Below are 23,593 nucleotides of genomic sequence, written 5' to 3'. Positions count from 1 at the left end.
GAAAAAAAAGAGTTGAGGATTTTAAACTGCAAATCATTCAAGCAGAAAACCACACATTTGCCTGTTTTGTTTTGGTGAGAGCAAAACAGTTGTTGGCCACATTCTTCCTGTGGCACCTGCTCTGGCCTGCCCAGTATAAACACCTGAGCCAAAAAGTGCAAATGGTTAAGCATAGTCTTTTAAACAATGAGAAGATGTAAGTTCCATCCTGGGCAGGAAACATTTTCAGCTAAACTAGAAAATCCAATAATAATTGTAAATGGGTAAGTTTAGAAAAGCTTTGTGCCTTGTAAAAACATTGCCTTGAAATATGAAGGCAAATTGTTAAGGCGGAACACAACTAAGTAATAAATAATAATTATTCTTTCATCTACTGGACTATTCATTAGAATTACAGTGGTACAATGTACTTCTCAAAAATCTTATTTGGCTTTCTATCTCCTTGAATTGTATTTAAAATTCTTTTAGGAGAGACTAAGAGTAACATCAATGAATAATGCCACACACACAAAAAATCATTAGGTATGAAAATCTATCTACAAGATGATGCAACCACGCTTCAGTTAAAAACAAAAGGATTGGCATTTCATAAAGAAGAAACACACTTTTGAATCCATTGGGCATTCATTTCTGTGGTAAAACAATTGCATTGCATCGACCTAATCTTGTAATTAAGATTCAAATGGGTTCAAAATGATTAATTTGTACTAGCCTATCAAAATAGAAGACATCGTAGTTGTAATCTTTCTGAATAGCAATAGCGTTTTAATTACAAATGCCTGGCTTATTATTTGCTCAAGAGTGAATGACAATTAGCTTGATCCTACTGCAACTGTTAATGCTACTGGTACTAAAATAAATAGACAATACTGAATCAGGTTTCTGACATTTCCCTTCGGTTTACGATCTTCTGATGGATACTACATTCAAAATGTACTTAGTCATTTTAAGTCACAGGCAAGAAAGAAAATGGCTTCCGAACAGCCACAAAAAAAAAAGGTGTTGCAGGAATGATATTTCATGGCAAGCCCGGAGGAGAACGAAATCACTATGAGATGAATCATGTTCTAATGTAATTGAGCCAGAGAAAGACTCCAAGCAAAATATTTTAGTTGGCCTCAAAACAATAATACAACAACAACAACATCAACATTTTAGCCCATAAGAGGTTTGATTTTACAGATAGTGCTGTAAAATACTGGATACACTGCTAGAATAAAAGCAACTATTTACACAGACGGTTTTGGATCTCAATGTTCTTCACATCGGATCAAACCTTGGGGAGGTTTCAGGTTTGGCAACATCTTCCTCCTAACACACCTACAAAGACGTTTCCACAAAGGCTTGACGTGCACTTGTCATTGGTGGGTAGGCTGGGGCTTGGGTCCTTCTCCATTGAGAGCTCTGAAGTTACCAATGGAGGGATCAGGGAAAGCAAGGGCATAAGCATTTTCTGACTCTCAGAATTTCTGAAATACCTTTTGTTTCAGTGGCGCTGGTGAACTCGTGATAATGAAACTACACCTCTGTACACAACCCTAGACCTGCATTCTGGAGCATATTAGGGAAAAAAAACCCTAATTTTGAAAGTATAGAGCACAAAGGAGGAAGAAAAAAGCTGTCACTGTGCAAGCTTTCTTTACGTGTTTAGAGATATGGCTTAATTTTTATGGCTTAAAGACCGCATTTAAAAATGTCTAAAACCAGTTCAGATTCTATATGAAAAGGAAAAAGAACTGTAAAATTTTCATTAAACATTTGTTTCTTTTTTTAAGACATTCTTTTGCATATCTGTTGTTGCATTTTTAAATACGATTTGGTTGCCAAGGAAACAGGTACTGGCCCCATGTTAATTTGAAACTAAAATATAATTGAGAAGTTAAGTTCATAGGAAAGAGCTCATAATATTATTTTGAAAAGTGCCAGAATTTGGTGCTTATAGAACTACAGCTGTATGGTCTGCAATGAACCATTCTAGGGACTCAGTTTCATTTAGTGAAGCTCTGTTTCTTCTAACAGAGTCATCTATATTTAATATTTCCCCCTTTAAAAATTTTAACTCCTCATCCCCCTAAATTAAATATATACAAATAATGTATTTATTTTTGTATATTACTTAAAACTGATTTTAGAAGCAAATAAGTTTTTATTTCCATCTTTCATATAACACGTTTAAAGACCGCTTCTTAAAATTTAAATATTTAAAATATTTCTTATTAAGCTTGTTTGCGCTCTTTGAAATTATCTCCAGAAATCTATTTATTTTTAGTTTTAAGTTAAAATGCAGCAGAATCATCAGACTTTTAAGAAAATTCTTTGTTGTTTAAGGCGCCACACCTATCATATATATGATTTTTTAAAAAAGGAATCATCTCACTTTATAGCAGAATCATTTTACAAGTTTATAAAAGCTACATATTTATGTAGTATCTGAATAGAAGAGGGTATCCAATTTAATACCCTCCCCTCAAAAGATTACAACTGTCTTATTTAATTTTTATTTTAAAAAAATATTTTAATATATCTAGTGTTCTTATTGCATGGCTCAAAAAAATCTATAAAACATGCAAATTTCAACCTACCTGTGTGTATCACTTAATGCAGGGCTAGCATGACAAGACACTCAGCCATTTTTATGTAAAGCGATGGAGACCAACTGATTTCTCCGTCTTCTTGCTCACAAGTTTTAGATGCAATTGTCACACACACACAAAAATCATACGCAGCTTGAATGTACTGTGATCACGAGAACTGAATTTATCAACAGGAAAACAGGATTGAAAAAAGAAGTTTCTCATCCAAGGTTTCTCTGAGGCTGCAGCCAAGGAGGTGGTGTATTGAATTTGTTCCCATTCCTCCTCTGAGAGTTCAAAGCTCGGAGCTGACCACTGCAAAGGCCACTGTCACATTTGCTGAAAATCAAACCACTGATACCAGCACTGAAAATACAAATTTGAGAACCCAAGTTGCTTGCACACAACAGAGTGCATAAGAGTTAAAAATAGATTCCACCTTGCCTCCTACCTGCATAATAAACATGTAAGTTTCAAGTGTTTAATTTGATATTCACATTAATTAACAATACAACATACATTATTTAAAAGACAGCAAATGCAAGAAGAAAAGGGGACACCATCTGGTAGCAGAGTTTTGTTGTTGTTTTTGTTTTTAGGGTTTTATGGGGTTTTTTTGGCTTTGTTAAAAAAAAAAAGGTAAAATCATATTTTGAATGTGCTGAAAAGCAAATATCCAGAAATGAATCGGAAATGAAAGGTGATGTTGAAATAGCTAAGGCTATAATGAGGCAAAACACACTTTGCTACCAGATGATATGGCATACAGAGCATTTACATACTCACATCTGAAATACTAGGCAACGTGTAATGAATTCTATACACAGCATGCACACACAGCACAAGCACAGCTAATCCTGCCTGCCATCTTAGGCTCGCAGAGGCAAGATATGCGCTGCATGCAGCACACGAGCACTAGGGAAGGGGAGGCAAGGGACAGCTCACCTTAAATGCAGTATCTGATTAATGTTGTAAGTGACATTGCATATCAGCCTCAGAGTCTTGGTTCAACTGGGTAGGAGGGAACAAAGAAAAATGTCATCAACTGGTGATGCAAGATGAGCCCAATCACTAAACACTGTTTCGCAAACTCCAAATTCTGCAACCAGACAGTAGAAGGCATTTCGTACACTTAAGCAGAGCTGCTGCACAGAGAGTGTGTCCTTCTGCTTCTGAGAATCAAACGAGCCTTTTGCTAAGGAAGAAAATAAGCTGGAGTGAATACTGTCATGTCCTCTTCTTGAAGAAAGCTTTCAATACAGTATGTATCTGGTCTGGGATGTATTTTGTAGACTGTTAATTTCATAGATTTGCTAAAAACAAAAAACCAAAACTGTTAAGCTATTACAAAGTAAAGAATAATTCTGATAAAGGGTATAGCATTTCTAGATTATTTTTCAAAATCCTAAATGGTGCCGGCAGGCTTGTAGAAGAATGCATGATCAGCTGTCTGTATCTGTGCTGTAACCTTTAACCACGAGCAGTGTAAATGTATCCTGCTAAATGTATCTGCAGCACAGAACAGCAGATACCGCCTCAGAAAGAATTTTATTAAAATGTGAATGAATTTTCTTAAACTTAGGAGTGGAAAAAATCAGTACAGAAAGATAAATTGATGCCGAGTTACTTTGGATGTATAGCTGACCGTCATGAATGATAAAAGCTATCCTTAAGGATACTGACCTAAATAATACTAAGACTTACAGCAGCATGCTGTATGTGCCCAGAACATAAAACGCAAAATGATTTTCTTCTCCCTCCCCCTCCAAAAGCTAAATTTTAAAATAACTAGTCATTAATCGGAATACCAAAAGGCTATAGATAGTACATACTGTAAGAGAAGAAATTGTGTTGTGCTGAGATGCAATGTTTCTTTGTTTTACTTTGAGGCTTATTTTAGCTATGCTTGCACAATGACATTGACATCAGGAGGTCAGGGCTGACACTGGGTTGCTATCCATTTTATGAGTGAAATGTTTTCTGAAAATTAAATCTCATCTACTCAAATGCCAAATTTCATATCTTCTTCAACACCACCTCCCTACCCCCACTGCTCAAGATTGATGGGATCTAGTTTGGCCGTATGTAATAAATTGGAATCACCTTCTGTAGAGACTCCAATACATAAGTGTGAGGAATTAATATTTTAAATAAAAAACCTTCAAGAATTCTTATGCACTCCTGTTCATTCCTTCCATCAACACACACACGCACACACACAGAATTGAAGCTCAGATTGCAATGAAATGTTTAACATGTGGAACAAAAACTGTTGAAAGAGCTGCTTATTCAGGATTTTTAAGAAATGCCTAATAAGCAAATACTGTTTTGCTACAAAACCAGTGTCATCATGTCCCCAAAGAGGAAAACAGCATAGCTTGCTAGAAAAATTTCCTCCAGATCCGGCAGGTAAAATACAGAAAAGCATTTTATTTACCATGCTGTATAAAACAAGAAGTCTTTTATCTTTTTAAGTAAATGGAATAAATTCTTTTTCACTCTATTTCTTTAGCTACAAAGAAACCATACCCACCCACACCCTTAGATCCTGGATGTAAGCCAACGTTTTTATAAAATGCTGTGAGACTGATTTTGAATATTTAATATTTAGATTTTTCTTTTTATTTCTCCAAAAGTCGTCATTGCCTATTGCATCACTGAATATACTAATGTTAATTAATTTTAACACATGCAAAAATAAATTAATATTTTCTAGGATTGCTGGTTTTTCAGTGTCTATTTTCTTCAAGGACTGGCTAAAACTAATCAGGTTAGCAAAACATTCAAGTTCCCCAGAAATTTTTTAAAGAAGAAAATATATTCAAACATCATAACTTGGGTACCAGGTTTTACAACTGGATCTTTTGTTTCTAGCTCTCATTCTATCTTTTTCCCCAGAACATAAGTGATTTTTAGCTTAATGTGTACAAAGTATCCTGCCTACCTCTATCCATACACTTTAAAGTCTCTGAGTTGGGTTGTCCAGATGGTGGGTCATACCTGAACCACAGCGAGTCCTCTTCTCTTTGGAGCTCATCTCTCTCCCACAACTACTCCAGAAATAAATGTGGCTGTAACAAAAACAGTAGCTCCTGGTCTAACACCAATGGTGGAACCATCTTCCCCACCCCCACATCATTGCTCTATGAGCTCTGGATAGCATTGACAGCGACAGAAAATTAGAATGGAGTGTCCTTAGGCCAATTCCTCCTTTACCATGGGGGTCGAGAATTAGAGAGACTATCACACTGAGTTAAAGGTACCAGTTTAATATACGGTCATCTATAAAGCAGGGTCCTTAGAGTGGGGTTGAAGGGATTGAAGCAAACACCTAGGCATTTGATGCTCTTAGTATCTGTTGAGACATTCCCCATTAATGACATCTGAAAGCTAGACATTCATGTTCAAATACTCACAAATTAGTATTATGTAGGCTAAAGATACACAATATGGAATCAACTCTGGCCATGTAGAACTAAGTCGCTGCCTCCTCTGGGATAATAAATGACAGTGACAGCGACAGTAATCCATATCAGGCTCCCAGGAGACGAGGGAATATTGTTACATCCCCTTTACAGGGAAGGGTGGTGAATGTGGTCGGGTCCCCTACTGGTACTTATAAGCCAGATGCCAGGGCAAGTGGTTTCCAAACCACCCTGTGGAGTTCTCTGTCTACCCTCTGTCAAAATGAACCTAACAGCCATGTGTTGGTTTATTTTGTGATGTTCCAAAACACTCAGTGAGAAATGTGGTACGTTTACCAACCCTGCTTGGGTTAAACAAATATGAACTATAGCTGACAATATTCAGAGGGATGAGCTTGTTTAGGCAGACATTCTTAACTAGTAAATCCTGTTCTGTACTTTTAAAAAACCACACTTAGGCCTGAATTACTTAAGCTTTGTCATGATTACAAGTGGCAAGAGTGTGCATTCACTTATGTTTTTTAAAAAGTACGTGTCCCTCATCAACCTCCTCAGGGCATACGCACAAACGTTACTTTAAAAGAAAAGTCCCTTTTCCACAATGAAAATTTTAGCCTGTTTCTGCCATTTTGGTGAGTTAAGCACAAGGAACCCGAGATAATCTTGCAGGAGCAGGCTGTAGAAGGACAGAGCTAGCAGTGAGGGGCAAGTCTTTCACTTTGATTAACGTTCTTACTTGCTCGTGTTGGTCTCGTTTTGCAGTCTGAGCTAATTTTATTTGCAGTCCTGTGGGTTAAAGTTAAATTGCATGGAATATGTAAAGTACATAATTCAAGTGTGAACAAAGCTAACTCTCTCTGTTTTGAAAAAACATATAAAGTCAGGGCGCTGAGTCCCAGGGGAATCCTTGGTTTATAAACACTTGGATTGGTTTGCACATTTCTTTACGCCATTCACTGCATTAAAAATTACAGCTGGTTTCCTTTTACGCGTAATAGAGATGGTCAACGTTTGTGTGTAAACTTGTTATCAGGTTAGGCTATTCTAATCAAAAAAGAGAATCAACAAGACCATGTTGGGCAGTTAAGCGTAGAAAGCAGAGTACAACTTTTGGTAGGAGATTTGTCATAATTTGGAAATGTTTTATGAGTCAAAATAAGTGGAAAAATCTTACATTTCTATTTGGGCAAGGATTTCACCAAATGAAGTTCAGTTTTTCCATATTACACATGAGGAAACTGAGGCTGAAAGGTGGTGATTTGCCCAAGATCACACACTTAATAAGTGAGTTTACCCATTCCCTGTATTAAAAATTATAGCTCATTTCCTTTTACACCTAATATGTTCAGCATTTGTTAATAAATTTCTTATCAGGTTGTTGGACTGTCCTAATCTAAATTATGAAGGAAAAATCAGTGTAACCATCAAGACTGAACTGCTTTCAACTCACAAATAGTATTTTTTTTCTCCTGAACAGATAACCTAAGCAGGTATTATGAGTTCCTTCCCCAAGATATCTTTAAGAGCCTTACTTTTGAGTAAGAGATTTTCCTCAACCAAATTTAGTGTTTTAAATGTATCATTTTAATGAGTGACTCTATATGTTAACATCTGCTCATTTTCCCCCTGTCTAAGGTCCCTTACAGCTCTGAAAATTTGTGATTCTAAAACATCTAGCCCAGCTTGCTTTCTGGGTCGGGTAGGCCAAGAGCTGAACTCCACGTCTCCTCTTGAGTGCTGTATGTGGCCAGGAGACTATCTTGCTTCATTGGCAGTAATCTTATATGCCAATCAGATGGCTCTCTAAGGGGGCTTTCTAATCAACCAGCTCACCCTGCCTGGGAATATGAGAGGAGGATTATCTTGCTCAGTGTTCACCAGGCAGTAGAATGAAAGGTTGGCTGCATAGACACGCCTGAGGAGCTGAATTCCAGGGAGGCTCCTCCCGTTCTTGGACACTAGCTTTCTCACTTCCGTCCATTAGCATCTGTGTAAGATGTGGGAAAGGAGGATGCACCTAATGCAAAGATCAGGCAGCAAGCCTAGGGGACCAAATTGAGGTCACCCTCCAGGAAAGAGCTGGAAGGAGAAGGGAAATGTAAACTATGGTTTTTTGTTTGTTTGTTTTTTTCAACAAAGAAAAAGTGCTAAATGATTTAGGGCTATAAAAGAGACTGTGGTGGACAATATCCCACCCCATCCTAATTCAACTCAGACCGTCCTGTGGGAATATCCTCAACAGGCGTCACCACCATTATGGATATATCTAGCTCAGCTTTAGCAACAGAATAATTTCTGCTTTTGTTTCTCTGTGCATTTGAAACTCGGCACTGATAATGACCTTGAATGCCCAAGGAGAGATCAAGAGCGTCCCTACATCCCTAACCACATGTTCACTTGTTGCCATGACTGCTTGCCACTCACCAAATGGAGAGCAAATAAAACAACAGGGTCTCCTGGATCCTGAACTGGCAAAATACATACTCAACAAGAAAGCGAGCTGTCTTTTTTCTGAGAGACTGGCAACTAGGTAGAAAAGCGAGAAAGGGTATGTGAATGAAGTTGGAGAAAGAAGAATTCTTACAGATTCATAAAATCCACCTCATGGGAAAGCATAGTCTTCTCCTTGTATCTTTCTTCATACCGGGCAACAAATATTCCAAGACTTAACTTGGAAACAAACTTACTTTCTTTTCTGTCAGATAAAGGACTTTGCAGCTCAGAGGGGCCACAACAATGCACCTCTTCTCAGCCAGAGCAGCTTAACAAACTTCAGTGAGTCTTTACTTCCTTCGGACTAAAGATAAATGCACAATCTATTTTTGTGGTATTGGATTATCTACCTTTACCCATGTCTCTGGCTTGCCTCCTGCAAGATCTTTACACCCCCCATGGCACCTAGACATTGCCTGTTGCAGTGGAGGGGCTCATTAAGGGCGTGATCTCGACTCACATCAGCCTTGGGGGGGCCTTTCTCTACTCCCACACTATCATGGAATCTTTAGCTTTGTATCATGAAGCCACTTCCTAAAATCGGGGAACTTGCTCCAGGTGTTAAGAAATGGACCTGGGAGCTGAAAACATCTATGGAAGTCTTTCAAGGACTTAATCACTCATTTTCTGTGGGGAGCCTCAAGCTGCCTGGGAAGCAGACCACAGAGCTCTGTGTAATCCTGTCCTTCCTAGAACAGGGAAAGGGGAGACATAAATAAGAGTGGCCTGATAACACCATTACTGTCTCTAGAAAGTGCCTCAACATTTCCTTGGGCCCTCAATGGCAGAATGTGCTTCAGAGAACTGTAGGGCGGGTAGTTGCTTTAGAGAATGCCACCTAAACCCTTTCTCTGAGGGAGAAGAAAATGAGGTTTAAGGAGTAAGTGTCATATCTGAAGACCCCAGGATAGAAGCCATATTCCTTAATTTCTAGTATTCTGCTCTTGTAATTCAACGCACTGGCTCAATTAAAAAAAAAAAATCCAAGCTGTCACTTAGATAGATACTTAGTAAATGCTAAAGTAAATTGACAAATAGATGACAGAATAGAGGGTTTATGACAGGTTTCCAAATTCCTCTCAGAACAATATATTATTTTTAAAAGCTCAACTAAATGTAATTTTCAGCAAAATAGTAAATATTGGTCAAAATATCACCTGGGACCAAGTGTAACTTGGTAAGTACCAGGGAACCAGTCTTGATTGCTATATTAAGTCAATCAGACTAAGTTTAGCCAGCTGAAGTAGCCTTTATCCTATTTGGTTTGCAAAAAAATAATCTCATGAGTTAGCACGAACAGCTAAATATAAGTTGCAGGTTTCATTTTCCGTTGTTCAGTATGGTTTCGAAACCAAAAGGTGCAAAACTAGGAGATTCACCAACGCCTACAGAAAGTCAACAATTCAAATTGTCACCTTTCTAGCACTCTGTCCTGATTGTAACTCACAGCCAGGCCGAAGAAATGCACACCTCTGTCCCTCTCACCAGAGTCTCTTGAGATGAGTCCTCCCAAATAAATAAGGCATGGCAGGAACGTGGGGGCTGAAGCCAGTCCTGGAGGAACAGTGGCTTGTGAATGTATTGTCATATCCAGACAGGATGCCGCATAGGCTTTAGCCCATATGCTCAACCTCAATCTTAGGTGATGCTGGGGACCCCTTGCAGAGCAGAGGAGTAAATAAAGCTCGAGTTTTATTAAGATAGGGCTCTGGAGGTAGTGAGCGCAGTGAGTCCCCCTTGACCTAAATGCCCATGGCGTTGTGCAATTCCATACTGCAAACCCAGGCAGCTCACGATAAATCTGATTTCAAAACTGTCTTTTGAGGGCCAAGTCTGGCAAAAAGGTGTTTGACATAGGCGTAAAAGCTTCAAAGGGAGGGCAGCCATCTCACATTCAGCTGCAGCACAAGCCGGGAGAGAGCAGTGCTGTTACAGGAAAGCCCTCAGCTGAATGAGATTGAAAGGGGGCAAAGAAGGGTTAATCTCCTCCGATTGAAGGAGAAGCCATTTGGGGAAGGTGAAGAGAATAATCTGTATGAAGAGCAGGGCAGACAAAAAGCTATTCCAGAAAAGAAATTACTGTGCAGGGGCGAGAAGGATGATTTGTCCTCAATTTTAACCGTGAGACCATGTCTTAGATCTCGGAGTCTTTACCTAGCTTTGAAGATACAGTCTCAGGGAGGGCAAAGGGGGCATATTCACACTCAATGCTGGAATACTTGAGCTTTGATTCCATCAGAGATGGGCTGTCTGAAAAGCAGAGGGTGAGGCCAAAGCCACCAGGACACTGTAGCACCCTAACCACAAATTAGAAGGCGGCAAAATAAACAATGAGAATTGCTCATAAAAGAGATGGCAGTGGGTGAATTTCCCTCTCCAGGGGTGGGGAGCACTGCCTGTTCTATAAACTTATTTTTAAAGACTTTAAAAAAGTTTCTTTTGATACCTTTTTTTGAAATAGCATAATATTCATAAGAAGTTGCAAAAAAGTACAGTGAATGTATACTTTATCCAGCTTTCCCTAGTGACGTCTTTCATAACTGCAGCACATTGTCTAAACCAAGAAATGGACATTGATGTAATGCTATTAACTCAGGTACAGATCTTATTTCATTTCACCAGTTTTTAACATATGCTCCGTGTATGTGCATGTGTGCACGTGTGTATGTGTCCATAGTTCTATGAAATGTTATCACAGGTATAGATTGGAGTTACTCATCACAATCAAGATACAGAACTATTTATCACCACAACCCCTGTGCTACCTCTTTATAGTCACCCTTTCCCTAACCCCTGGCAACTACTGATCTGTTCTCTATCTCCATAATTTTGTCACTTTGAGAATGTACTATAAATGGAATCATATGGTACGTAACCCTTTGAGATTGGCTTTCTTTCACCCAGCATGATGCCCTTGTGATCCCTTCAAGTTGCATGTAAACAGTGTGTGTCTTTTCATTGCTGAATAGTATTCCAAGGTGTGGATGTGCCACAGCTTGTCATCCACTCACATTTGTTGAAGGACAGTTCACTAGTTTCCAGTTTTTAGCTAGCACAAATAAAGCTGCTGTGAACATTCGTGTCCAGGTTAATGTGTGAACGTAAGTCTTCCTTTCTCTTGTGTACACACCCAGGAGTAGGATTGCTGGATTGTATGGTAAATATACAATTAGCTTCATGAGAAACTGCCAAACTGTTTCCTAGAGTAGCTGTTCCATTTTATATTTCCACCGGCTCTATATGAGACATCCAGTCTTTCCACATCCTCGCCAGCATTTGCTAACATCAGTATTTTTAATTTTAGCCATCCTAATAGATGTGGAGGGGCTCCTTTTGATGGTCCACAGCTGAGATGGCAGTAAAGTTTGGGTCCTCAGAGCTTGGGTTGGGGGGCCTCAGCTGTCTCTCACTATTCTAGTTTTCCTGATAGCTGTCTACACAGCAGTTTGGGATGTCTGGCATTTAGATGGGAAATCGGGTGGTCTCTCTGGATGTGTGGTGAGCCTTCAGGTGTGCCCAGTTGCTCCTGACTACAGTGGTAGGACATTGCCATCTGGGGACGCCGAGCCTCTTGGCCCAGCAGGCAAACTTGATACCAGTAACACATGCTCCTATGGAGTAGGGAAGGTTATCCATGGGGCAGGGACAGAGCTTGCCTGGGCCAGGGTCCTCCTGCAGCTTAGGCCAGAGACTGTGTGAATGCTTTTTATTCCTAAGGTTAGTTAGCTATTAGTGTAGCGCGAGGAGATGTGGAACATGGAGCCAACACAGACAGGTAAGGGTGGGACCACCAGTGGCACTTATCGAATCTTAGGACCCAATGAACCCTTTTTGCCTTTAGACTTCCTACTCCATGCCTGCCCTAGACTATCCAGCAACATGTGGGCACCTAGTCTGGGTGTCATGGAACTTCAGTTTCTATCTCCTGCGGGGCTTAGATCTAGACTTATCATTACATAAAACTTCCTGATCCAGGGATCCAGGTCCTGTGATCAGTGAGCACTTCTAAGTATCAGAAGGTGCCTTGGTCAAGGAAGTTGAGCAGACAATAGGGTGATGGGCCTTCCATAGAACGAACATTATAGTGAGGACTCAAACTGCCCCAGCCATTCTTGGAAAGTCACCCTCCATCTGTTATACCTCTGATTCAAGGGAGGTGGGAGACATTGCCGGAATCCATACTCATCATGACTCTGATCTACAAGTTCACACCAGGGAGCCAAGAGTAAGGAGAGTAGGGACCCTAAACGGGGAGAGCCATGAGACAGTAGAAGTGTGCCCAGAAGCAGTGAACCTGGTGACCACAGGCAAATTCCCTGGTGTCTAAGCACGTGGGATCGGTACAGCTGAGATGCTCCTTTGGGTTCTGGCTCTTGTGCTTCACCAGGTGCTGTCACAGGGGATCGACATGGACATCTGCATGGAGGAAACTAAATGGTGATTTATAGAACCTGAACATGAAATGGGGACGGTCAGGACCTGAGCAGTCTCTGAAGGCAGAACTTGAAAGTCATATGGTGCGTTGCTGGCCCTCCAGAAGTTGAGGTCGTAGAATGAGAGGGGGCACAGGCAGTCAGAGACCAGCAGGCGATCAGTGGATGTGGTCTGATGGGTTTTGGCAGGGTCATGCAGGCAGGATGGATAGTCACACTTCCTCTTAGAAGGTGGTGAGAATACTAAAAATTTGTTTGTTTGTTCACTACATTCTCTGCTATGATTGTTTCTTCCACTGTTTTCTGAATTTCCGTCTTCAGATCCCTCCTCTCTGGCCCATTGCTCCTCCTTAGCTTCTGTCAGAAGGCAGCCCCGCACACAGCACCCTTCAGATTTACGAGGGCAGGCACAGCTCCGAGCATGAACCTCCCTCGCCTGTGAAGCTATACCGTGGGTCCCCACCCTTGAGGCGGAATCCACTGCAGCTTTCCTCTAGCTCTTGCTTTGTCTTCTTTTTAACTCATGGCTTCACCTAAAATTTGCCGACATGTTTTAGTCTGGAACGTGCCCTGACCACACTCTGCTGTCTTGGTTTCTGACTCTAGACCTCATCTCTTACGCTGCTCTTGTGGCATGGATCTTGCAGACGTTCTCTGCAAGGCCGCTCTATGTCCTCCTGGGTCTAGCTTCAGCACTGCCATCTCAGGGCTCAGGATACACAGTAGTCTGGCCTCATTAGGTGACCAAGATGGGGACCTGGGCCCCTTGCTGGGTCTGGGCTGCTCCCATGTGTCCTGAGATATGGCCCTGCCTATCAGAAGGCAGATAAAAGTTCCGCGGCTGAGGCAGGGGGTCACTTCAGGAGTTAGTCTTCTTGTTGGTGCTTTATGTCTGCTTCCCAGAGGTTGGGTGGCTCTGGGCCCTTTGTCTAGTTCAATCTCTGCCACTAAATCTCTGAGTGACCACCAGGAAGTAAAGAAACCATTTTGGGCCTCAGTGATCTCATATTTATGATAAGGTGTCCTGACTCTCTAGCTAATAATCTTTTTACGTTACCATACCATGGTTTAGGGAAAATCTAAAATTCAGAAGTCAAAAAGAGGCCTTAAGTTAAATTCTGGTTTAGGTATACTAGCTCATGGTCCCTAACTTTTTTCTCATAACTGTTTGCTGAATTGGACGTTTACTGAACTGAATGCAATATGTCAATAGTTCTCAGGATTTAAAGTGCATAAGAATTGGGAGGATGGATTAAAATGCATACTCCTGGGGCCCCTCTTCAGAGCTTCTGCGATGGAGGCCTAGAAACATGCATTTTAATATAAGAAACTAAAGGGGACCATGATTTTGAAATAGACACTGGTACCTTTCCAGAGGCTAATTTACCCATATGTATTAGGAACTTTAAAAACAGGTCATTTGCCCTAGTGATTCAACTTCTAGGAATTTTCCCTATGAGGTCCACAAAGACTTATCTACAAGAATGTTCATATATTTATAACAGTAGAACACTAGAAGCAATCAAAATATTCATCAAAAAAAGAATGGATAAATTAAGATGTATCTGCACAATGGAAACAGATACATTAAAAATCTTGCCTTCAAAGACCAATTAATGACTTGGGAAAATGTTTACAACATTATGTTAAATGGGAGGTGGGGAGGGGGAACAAAACGTCATCTTAATTTTTAAAAGAAGAAAAGAAACATTGGAAAGAAACATTAACATCAAAATGTTAATATTGAATTATGACTCGATTGTTGGCTTACTGGTCATTTTTATTATTTTGTTATTTTTTTTCTGTATTTTCCAGATTTTGCACAGTGACTAGTATGGCTCTTTTTATTTGAAAAATAATGATAATTTTTATTAAAAGAAAAAAATAAATTTGCTTGATATAGAGTGAAACAGAGGGAAAAGAGGTCTTTTACGAGTCCCGCTCAGCCGTGGCCTGGCTGCTGCCGGAGTAATCAGATGACAGACAGGCTCAGTCCTGTGCCTGGGGACAGACAGGCTCAATCCTGTGCCTGGGGTCAGTTTTAGGCTACACTCCCTTTTTCAAGGTACCTTGGTATAGTCAATGCCAAGAAATTTGGGTCAATGAGAAAGTCCTTTCACTAGATTCTACTTTCCTGCTAACTCTAGGATAACAGCCTGTAGCATCTGGGACATGGAGGGGAGTTCCCAGTTTAAATGACATCTTTATTGTTCTTGGGTTGAGCTCATGTTTGTTGCCTCAGTGTAAGCCCCACCTCCACCCCATGACGCTAAGCAGGCTGAACTCATGATTGAAGGCTTTTGGACAAAGAAAAGGGCCCCACTCTGTCTTGGGAGAAACCACCCAAAGTCAACGCTTCCACGCAATGGTTTCCACGCCTCCTTGTCCCAAAGCACTGGGAGCCCCATAGAATGCCAGGAATCATCTTCTTTTGGCAGAGAGATGATTCAACCATCCTCCCTCAAAGATTTCAGTAAATCCCAGGTCAAACATCTCTCTGAATAAAATTAGAAGCCTCTCAGGCCTCTGAGATCAAACTTTTCCAAATGTTCTCGAAATCTTTACACCACATGCTGTGGCTAGTTAGCAATCATGCTAAGAATTACAGATGAAAGTTAATTTAGAAAGATAAAAATAATTTAAAAATAATTATACTTAATAGCAATATCAAAAGCCAAAATGCCAGTGCTGACCATAACTATGGTAATTATTTTTGTCAATGCTTTGACTTAACATGTACTTTTTAGAGTTGCCCAAACCATTTTGCACATATAAAAGGCTACTTATTCTGACAGTCTCAACGTTACATTTCTAAAAAATACCATTTCAGAAGTGGGAGGGAGCTTTTAAGTTCTGATGAAAACCAGAGGCTTCTTGAGTTAAAAACAAAACCTTGAAGTCTTCAGTGTGGTGTTTTCCAAATTGGTTCTTGACAAGAAATTAGGGGATTTCAGCATGAGAAATTATGAAGCCCTATTACTATGAATTTTTAGCCTTGGTGAATATGACATAGTCTTATTGCAAAACCCTCTAAAGGGAGTAACAGGGCATTCATACTGCTGACCCAGGGGGAAAAGGGAGCTTGTACTTCTGTGCTATGACAATTACAAAACCTCTGGGGTTAAAATAACCAAGTGGTCTAGGTGCAGCCTGTGTGACACTGCTATGCTCCATCCGCATCTGCTCATTGTGAGTCAACAAGGTCAGGCAAAGATCTTCAGATGACCTAAGCTCTGAAAAGACTATGCTGCCCCAAATTTGAACCGTACCCCTCGTGTGTAACGAAAATTGAAAAAACCAATAAAATACAAAATTAAGGTTAAGGAAGCTCAAGAAAGTCTAACATTTTCCCCCGTGGTGTCTACTTTGACGCTTTTTTGGAAAATGTTGAATATGAAAGTATTTACCTGGAAGGCAGCTGTGCTTACCACCATACCACAGTGCTAAAATGTGTATTCGTACACAACCCTGCCTTGCTGGTGTTGCCTGTGAGGTCATCCAGCGTGCTGTACTAACACTGTCACATGGTCATGGGGATCTGTGGCTTTCTTTCAAACACCAACTGTTGATGGTGGTAAAATTCTGGTTACCTGATTTGGTAGTCACACATCTCTTCCTGTCTTACCAATGCAGCTAGAAATGAGAAATCAGGAGGTCAACCCTCATCCCCAACCCTATGTCAATTCCTGTGTACTTAGTAATTTGAGGAGTCCTATAAGATAGTAGTTGAAATTTACAAGCTGTGATTAACCAGTCTCCCAAATGAATGAACCCTGACATCTTTCCTCTTGGACTGTGGTCTTAGGCTCTGTCCTTCCTGGCAGATTCTGTTAGGCTGGGACTTGTAGCAACAGACTGTCCCCATTTAGCTCCAGCTTTTGAAACCTGGTACTTGTTCTCAACCTACTCCTCGGGCTGCTCCCTTCTAGAGGGCACTGTGTCCCCCCATTCAACCTGGTCTTATCTTCCGCTTAGTCCACAAGCCCAGCCAGATCCTGGCTCAGTAGACAATTTCAGTCCCCAAAAACCCAGGAAAATGGACTTTCAGAGGTGGAAATATTTTTGCAACAAATCAACTTGTTATTCTATCCCACTCCTCCTCGGTCCACTCCCAATGTGAGAGGACTGGACAGAGGCTAGGCAGCAATAATAGGAGAGCAGGCTAGGCATAGGCTCTGTCAGAAATCTGAGAGGCTGTGTCACACTGGCCAGTACAGGCCTTCCTACACAATGGACAACGCATGCTCTTCAGGGTATGCATGTGGGTGCCAGAAATGTCAAATCCAGGAGCAAAATTCTATCAGAAGCCAGAGTGTTTAGCTAGATATTGATGACAAAACTAGAGAACTAGGTACCAGGCAGTTCAGGCAAAGACTCTAGACTATTTTTATCAGAGCCCTTTAAGTTAGAGGCATCATAAGGTGCTCACTATATGGTTTCTGATGTTTATCAGCAAAGGAAATTCTGTACCAAGACCAACAATGGCTAAAAGGCTACATAAAGTATAAAAACAGTTAAGGGTTCTCCAAACAGGGCTTATAAATTTACTGCTCATTATTTTAGTAAATGTTTTAAAACTTTTCTTGAAAAGAAAAAGCTAGAATTATATATCAAATCCTTTTGGGTAGCATTTATATCACCAGCCTGAGCCCTTTTAGTCTATTTTTAAATGTTTCTCTAGTAACTTGGTTTGAAGGTCTCACCTTAGTCAAAGTTTTTTCTCCTTTGATTAAGTGTCCCAAGACCTGGAGCATATCAGGTAAGATAGCTTTCCAAAGCCCCCAGGAGCAGACAGAAGCATGAGCTAAGGAAACCATGAACTTTCCTATAGGCTACTGGGGCTCACAGTAGGGTAGAGCAGAATTCTGTTGGACAATTCCAACTAGTATGACTAGATCCAGGAAAAGGAATCAAAGCCAAAATGATCCTAGACCACAGGGACCGTGGAAGTAAAAGAAGGGGAAGAATGTCCCTCCTGGTTCACTGGCCACTGGCAGTATGGTGGTGCTCACGTGAAGGCTCAAGGTCATGCGAGGTGTCTTGAGAAATCTTACCCACTGCTCCCTGCCCACTTGGCCAGATGTTACCTAAGAATGTCAGGGAATTCTAAATATCTGATAATTTTTAACTTCTCCCACTGCTCCATTCTGCAACTTTATCCTTGGGCATCTCCAAATTCCTTGATGTGCTGTGCCAGAGAGAACTATGTCTTCTCTAGAAATTCTCCAGAATTGTCACTGGAAGTAGCTGCCCCACCAGGAACTACATTTCCCAGACTCCTTTGTGGTTAGTTGTGGTCATGTGACTGAGTTTTAGCCAATGGAATGTGAGTAGAAGTGATGTGTAACTCTTCTAGGTACGGCCCTTAAAAACCTCCCACGTGGGCTTTTTTTTAAAAGATGATCAGTAAGGGGATCTTAACCCTTGACTTGGTGTTGTCAGCACCGTGCTCTCCCAAGTGAGCTAACCGGCCATCACTATGTAGGATCTGAAACTGTGGCCTTGGTGTTATCAGAACCACACTCTCCTGAGTGAGCCACCCACCGGCCTCCATGTGGACTTTTTCACACTCTTCTTCCACTGGGGAGTGGAGACACCCCCAGGTGACCCCTAAAACCACACACTGCAGAAGGCAGAACCTCCCTCAACTTGTGTCTTTGAGTGAACACATGAAAGAGAATTGCCCCACTGACCTGCACTGTTATGTGAGTGAGAAATAAACTCTTACTGTGTTTCAGCCATTACACATTTTGGGATCTATTGTGGCAATTAGCCTATCCTAATACATATCCTCTTTGATTACAGCAGTTATCATCGTGTGTGGAAGTCTTTGTGCACTTTTCCCCTTTTAAAAAATCTTACAACAAAACCAAAAAAATAGAATTAGTAGACTTATATTTAAGCAGCTGTTAAGGACAAATGACACTCACCAAATTAGTGGTCACAGTGCTCAGGTCCTGCAGCCAGAGGAACAGTAGTACAGCAGAGCCTCACGTCAAGACAACCTGATATATGAAAAGTAAACGAAAAAATAAAATCTAAGACCTACAAATCAGATATGTTAGAGTGTGATAGTTAATTTCCAACGGGTGTTGTCAGTTTCCAAAGTAATGTGCCAGTTTTCCAGTAAATGACAAGCTTCCCTGTTGCCTTTCAACAGGGTGGATGGGGGGAGGTTTAAGGAGGGATAGGCTGAGTAAAGGGCATAAAGAAAAATCATGATTTGTAATAATAATATGCTTATATAAATAATATTTTTTAAAAAGATTCATTTTTAAAATATATCCCCCCAATCATTTAAACATAGAATTTGTGAAGAACAGACCTACTCTGCTAAGTAAGCTGTACAAAGACCAGATGCTGACCCAGGGGATGACTTTAGAAACCAGGAAAATTAGGGTATAATTTCTATGCTTATGTGTTCTGCAGTTCTTATGTACACGTTAAAACTTTTCTCTTGGGGACTTAACTTTCTTGGGTAGGAACTTCCAGAGCTTGTAAAATTATAGCTATGCAAAGACCTAAGAATTTTTAGACAAAGTTAAAAATGTCACATTGTAATGTGTCTTTGTGTTTAATATAATCCCAGATGTAATAGTACAAGTGGGAATGAAAATAAGCCTTCTGTAAATAGGGTGATGAGAAAATGGAGATGCGTACACCAGAACAACTAGAAACAACCAGAAACAACCGGAAAAAACCGGAAACATGCTCTGTAAAGGCAGCTAGATAGTTGACGTTTTCTTTCCTGGGCTGCCATCTTTTACCAGGTTAAATGTGAAAATACCATTTGACGGCACAGGTTACATATTTGCCTAAAATAGGGCTTATTTTTATGCCTGATCACTCGATGTAAGATCCAGGAAGCAAACAATCTAGAACTCTGAACAAACATTCCGGCAGTCCGAAACAGAGTACTTGGCCGAGAGGAGGAAGAAGAGATAAAACAAGAGGGCTGACAGGGAAAGGCACTGGATTACGCCATTTTCCCCAGAGTTTTAGCCTTAATATCTTTTAAAAAAATTTTTTTGCGTTCTTGTCTGGTCCTGTGGAGAAGAGAGTGATCAGATCCCTTTGGGGCTGTATTCAGAGGGTCTCCCAAAGGCAATCCCCACGTCCCCCTCTGGGCTGGGCCTGCCAAGCCTCAGGTGTCAGGGAACAAGATGGCGCACCACAGCGAAGGGCACTGAGCAAGGGGGGCCAAAGGTGGGCCTTCACTTACTCGGAGGCGTTGGCTCCTCGGAAGCCCAGATGCTGCCAACTCCCTGGCTCAGGAATTACAACCGCTTTCTTGCTCTGGTTCTTCACTTCTGGTCGAGATCAGCTCCACATAATTTTCTGATGATGTCACCCATTCTGACTTGCTACATTTTGAAAGTTGATCTACATGTGAAACCTTCCATGAGGCTTTAAAACAAAAGAAGAAGAAGAAAAGAAAAGAAAGGTGTGCTGTGGGGAGATGGAGAGCAGGAGAAAGGCGGTCGCCTCCTTATTTTGAGATTTGCTGCAGCTGCGAGTGCCACTCCCCAGCCAGTTTCCTGGCTGCAGAGGGAGGCCAGTGGCCGGGCGTGGGTGACGTCAGGGCCAGGCCTGAGTCATCACCAGCGGCCGGGCTGCCCTGCCACTCGGAAGGGGACAAAAGGAACCTTTGATGTCCAGAGGCCCTCCTCTCAGCACACCCGCCGGCACTGAGCAGCAGGCCAGAACATTCCTGCTGTCTCCCCACCCCCGACCACTCTTCCTACTTCCGGAACAGTCCCAGACAGATTCAACAAGACCTCACCAAAGGACATCACTCTCCTGCTGCTCTCTGTCAAAGAGAGAGCAGGGAAGAAGAGAAGAGGTCGTTTCCCTGGGGACCTCTCACTTACCCTGCCGTCCCCCTTCTTCCTGTGGTGCCACCTTCCCCAGGGAGCTGCAGTGGTATTAAAAGAGATGTGGACAGGTGCAAGGCACTCTTGTCACCATCCGTGGGCAGCACCCGGCAGTCAGTGTCTGCTCTCCTCTGCTCTCGTGCTGTGGCGCGGGCCTCAGCTCCATGCTCGCTGGGTGCCAGTGTGAGCTAGCTGTTTCTGGATTTGAGAAGGCACCACTCTTTAAAGAGGGATATTTGTATCTAAGTGCCTGGCATGAGGCTCAGTAAATATATAATGAATGAATGAATGAATGATAATTTAAAAATAAAGCACGAATAGTAGAGGGCATATATTGAATACTTACAGAGAATGTTCAAGCCTCTGTGCTAAGTGCTTTATGATCATTATTTCATTTATTGATATTACACAACAAAGCTATGAGGTGGTACTAATATTATTCCCAATTCCATAGATGAAGAAATGGATGCTCAGAGAGGTTAAGACACTTTTCTAAAGACTCACAGCTAGTTAGTGGCAGAGCCTGGATTATCTGATCTCAGATCCTGTATTTTTAACCACTATGCTGAGTGGCTGGAGTGAAGGAAGGAATATTGACTAAGGGCACTCTGTCCAGGAGAGGGAAAAAAGGATAAAGATGGGATTTGAAACCAAATCCTGCAAGGAAACAATGGAACAATTAAGGATATTCTGTCTAGGTTTGAGAGGCTTCATGATCTCCTGATTGAGACTGGTAAATACCAGGTCTGAGGCTTGGCCAGTGTGTGGGTTACCCAGAGTGGCCAGGAGGGCAAGTCTGTCATCAGGTCCATGTGGGGATGAGAAGCTAGAAGTGCAAGACAAAGCCATCAAGGTCTGGTGGCTGCAGGCCTGTGCAGGGTCTGAGAGCCAGAGTGGACAGAGCATCACAGAGAGAGCCACAGCCCAGGCTTGTCTCTGTTGCCTCCTGGCCTCATGCATGTGGGTGGGAGGGCTAGTGAGATTAAAGGGATTAGCCTGGAGCAGGCAGGAAGACTATGATAGACAGGAGAGTGCTCTCAAAGACTCCACGACCCAGCAAAGGAGTAGTAACTCTGGTGTGGGTTCAGAGTACGAGGAGGGACTGGAAGTGACAGGGAACAGATCTAGACTTGACAGTGGTAGCCATTGTTCTACTGGAAGTAGCTGCTTTAGGGACCGAGTGAGCGTGCTGGGAATGGCTGTGTTCAAGCCAAGGTGAGGAGGGGCGGCAGGAAGAGAACATCCGCTTATGGGGGTGTCTGGGCTCAGGATAAGGATGACCTCGGAGGTACCGTCTCCCTCTGTGGTTATGGTTCTGTAGCTAGTACTTTTCCATGATTCCCTTAGGGTAAATTTTTCCTTGCAAGAGGAAGACAAAAGCCAGGAATTCCCAGCCACTTGCAGAAAGGGGTTGGGAGGTATTGGTGGCCTTCTCAATAATGCTGCCCCATAGCGTTCCTTCCCACTGTGGGGTGGGTGTCTGGTCACAGGGACCTCTGTCTTTGGCTCAGAAAACCTATGACTCTGGTGGCTAGGGACATTGTATAGTTGTCTTATTCCTGGGGGCTCTGCCAGTTGCCACTCTGAGGAATTACACTTGGTTTGTGGGGTTTGAATCCCTAGGCAGGTGGAATTAGCAGAGGTAAACGTCAGAAGAGAGAAAGCCACACGCTTTTTTTTTTTTTTTTGTCTTTTTCCGTGTCCGGCAACAGATCGCAACCCTCAGTGTTGCTCCTGCGCCTCGCTCAGCCAGTGAGCGGGAACCGGTCTGTATGTGGGATCCGAACCCTCGGCGGGAGCGACGCCGCACTTCCCAAGCGGCGCACTACAGCAGTGCGCCACCGGGCCGGCCCCAGCCACACGCTTTTAATCAAGGGAGCCCCAACCACTGATCAGGTTCACTGTCAGTGTCCACACAAACCCTGACCTTGGGCTGAGGAAAGCGCTTTAAGTTCCAGGCATTTTTGGCAGAAGGTTTGTTTATTCTTTTCTTCCCTCTCTGCAGAAAATGCCTCTGGGCACCTCCCTGCTCTGTTTCCCAAAGGCTCAGTGGCCTTGCTTGCTTCACATACATAGGCGTTTATTTCTGTAATAAGATAAACAGAGGCTGACTATTCCTTTACTCTACCTTGTGGGACTGGGATAATGTGAACAGAAAAAGAAAGGAAAGAAGCAGAAATGATTAGTAAGCTTAAGTGAGACACAGATCCTTGCGATGTGTGCTCTGGGGTTGACACCAACGGTGAGGATAAAGTCAGGGAATTGGGTAAACCATCCACTTGGCGATACAGAGAAGTAAGTACAGTGACACCTCCCTGGCCTCTATCCCACCTGCAGCACCCCGTCCTCTGCTACAACATATGCAGTTGTATACTGCTAATTTAAAAAGAAAATAACTTTTATGGGTTCAAGATATTCCCCCGATTTCTCTCATTTCATTCACATGTAAAAAAAAACCACACAATTTATTAGGATACAATTTATATATCATAAAGTTCGCCCACTTAAAGTGTACCATTCAATGGATTTTAGTATATTTACAGAATTGTGTAACCTGTAATCTAATTTTACATTTTTGTCAAATTGTCTGAAAAATATTGTACCTATTAGCTGTCACTCCTCATCTGTCCCCACACCCAGCCCTAGGCAAACACTAATCTGCTTTCTGTCTCCACAGGTTCTATTCTACCCATTTCAGGCAAGTGGAATCATACAATATGTGGCCTTCTGTGACTGGATTCTTTCACTTAGCATAATGCTCTCAAAGTCCATCTGTGCTGTAGAATATTTCAGTA

At 41.8% G+C, this 23,593-nt stretch overlaps 1 protein-coding gene across 1 annotated transcript in view; it reads right to left on the bottom strand.

Annotated features, from left to right (window-relative positions):
• Positions 1 to 20,263, bottom strand: part of ZBTB38 (zinc finger and BTB domain containing 38) — a 70,006-nt gene extending 49,743 nt beyond the window's left edge. Inside the window, exons 1-5 of the mRNA XM_008586661.1 lie at positions 20,147 to 20,263; positions 18,855 to 18,929; positions 5,574 to 5,644; positions 3,519 to 3,584; positions 2,583 to 2,939 (exon numbers count right to left, since the gene is read on the bottom strand). The gene's annotated coding sequence lies outside the window, so the exon portion shown is untranslated. The remainder of the gene's footprint in view (positions 1 to 2,582; positions 2,940 to 3,518; positions 3,585 to 5,573; positions 5,645 to 18,854; positions 18,930 to 20,146) is intronic.
• Between the last annotated feature and the right edge of the window lie 3,330 nt (positions 20,264 to 23,593).

This window comes from Galeopterus variegatus, unplaced genomic scaffold, assembly GCF_000696425.1.
Source record: "Galeopterus variegatus unplaced genomic scaffold, G_variegatus-3.0.2 Scaffold111, whole genome shotgun sequence".
Classification (NCBI taxonomy): Eukaryota; Metazoa; Chordata; class Mammalia; order Dermoptera; family Cynocephalidae; genus Galeopterus; species Galeopterus variegatus.
Note: the sequence above shows the minus strand (reverse complement) of the source record. Positions and strands in the feature narration are given on the sequence as shown.